This window comes from Pseudochaenichthys georgianus, chromosome 13 (assembly GCF_902827115.2).
Source record: "Pseudochaenichthys georgianus chromosome 13, fPseGeo1.2, whole genome shotgun sequence".
Taxonomy (NCBI): Eukaryota; Metazoa; Chordata; class Actinopteri; order Perciformes; family Channichthyidae; genus Pseudochaenichthys; species Pseudochaenichthys georgianus.
In genome coordinates, this window is record NC_047515.1 from 34270895 (window position 1) to 34272538 (window position 1644).

Consider the following 1644-nt stretch of genomic DNA (forward strand, 5'->3'; position numbering starts at 1 on the left):
GGTTTTTAATGCTTCCACTTGCCATTGTACCTGAGGTATCTTGTTTGAGTGCTCTTGAGTCACTTGAAAATATCGGTGGTCGCCTTCAAGGGAATAGCGCCCGTCATGTTCTTCCCAGTGCTTGCCTGTTATGAGCAAATATTAAGTGGGTGCGCTTTGTAGAGAAGTACGACTGTTGGGTGAATAAAACCCTGCCATCACCTCAGGACCGTGCTTGAAGGTATTTCAGTAAAGGTCACTGATTTTGACACACATTTTAGCTCCCAGAGAAACTGGCACTGACACACAATAAGCAACAAACACCATGGAATCATAGGAGCCTGTTCTTCTATAAAGCTGATCCCCATTGAAGTACAAAGGCTTCTGGATCAATCCCACAGTATGTGATTCATGTGCAGCTCAGAGGCCTCAGTGCTCCATTGATGACCTATAAAGAAAAAGAGAAATATCGGCCACTATAAACTGTCTGTTATTGATCTAGTTTCCTGCCAGTGGCTCTGACAACACACACAGTCTAACAGAGAGAGAAACACGGGGAGGGAAGGACAGATTGCTGGTTTAATTAAATCCTTCCCCCTAATGCACAGACCAAAGCAGACACAACTGAGCCCACAGGTGCATGCCTCTTTTTCATTGCCTCACACACGCACAGACGCACGCACGCACGCAGGCACACACACACACAGATCAGAGCGTCCTCCTTTGATTTGTTGTGTTTGTTTTGAGGTTGCGTCTTCTTATACACTAATCTCCGGGCAGTTTAGTGCTCAGAGAACCTTTGTCAATTCTAATTGGTCCTTCTGGTTGGGGGTTGCCCTGGAAACCAGTTTAGAAAGTGTTGGTTGGAGGTCTGCCAAAGGTTTGGATAAGATTGGCTAACGGGCTTCTGTAAATGACACGGCATCGTTGACGCAAACAGGCATGCCAACACTATGTATGGTGACGTTGGATGTTTATCCACATTAGAAACATGTAAAACTCCAAACACAATAAAGTGCAACGTGCAAATCTCACTTTGAGGATGACCAACATCCAAATAATTCATAACCTGAATAGTTAAGAGGATTTTGATGCTGTTAATTAGAGGAGCCTGGGTTGACGTTGGTGTGTGACAGCGGATACCACTGTTGCATGCAGTGTCTGGAATAGTAACAAGTCCCCCACAGGCCCAAATCTGTCTCTGTGAGCTTTAGTAACAAGCCACACGTCTGAGCCTTTGTCAGAGTGTGAGCTGATGGCTATGAGAGGCCGTCTAGCTCACAACTCATACTTGGTCTTACAAACAATATCAGAATCTCACACATACACCATTAAACTCTTTTATACATATTGCTAAACACTTTTACACGCACAATCATACTCTCTTTCACACACTTTTGTCTGGGCCATAAATCAAACTAACTTACATACCAAACTGTATTTTCTTAGAAACACTATTATTCCCACTTACATTCAACATCATACTACAATATTATACTCTAGTAGTGTATGCAAGATGGAACACTTCGTGTGTGAGAAAGAATGAGAGTGTATGTGAGAGAGGAATTGTAGTATGTATGAGGGTATAGTAGTGTGTGAGAGAGAGAATGATAGTGTATGTGAGAGAGGAATTGTAGTATGTATGAGGGGTATAGTAGTGTGTGT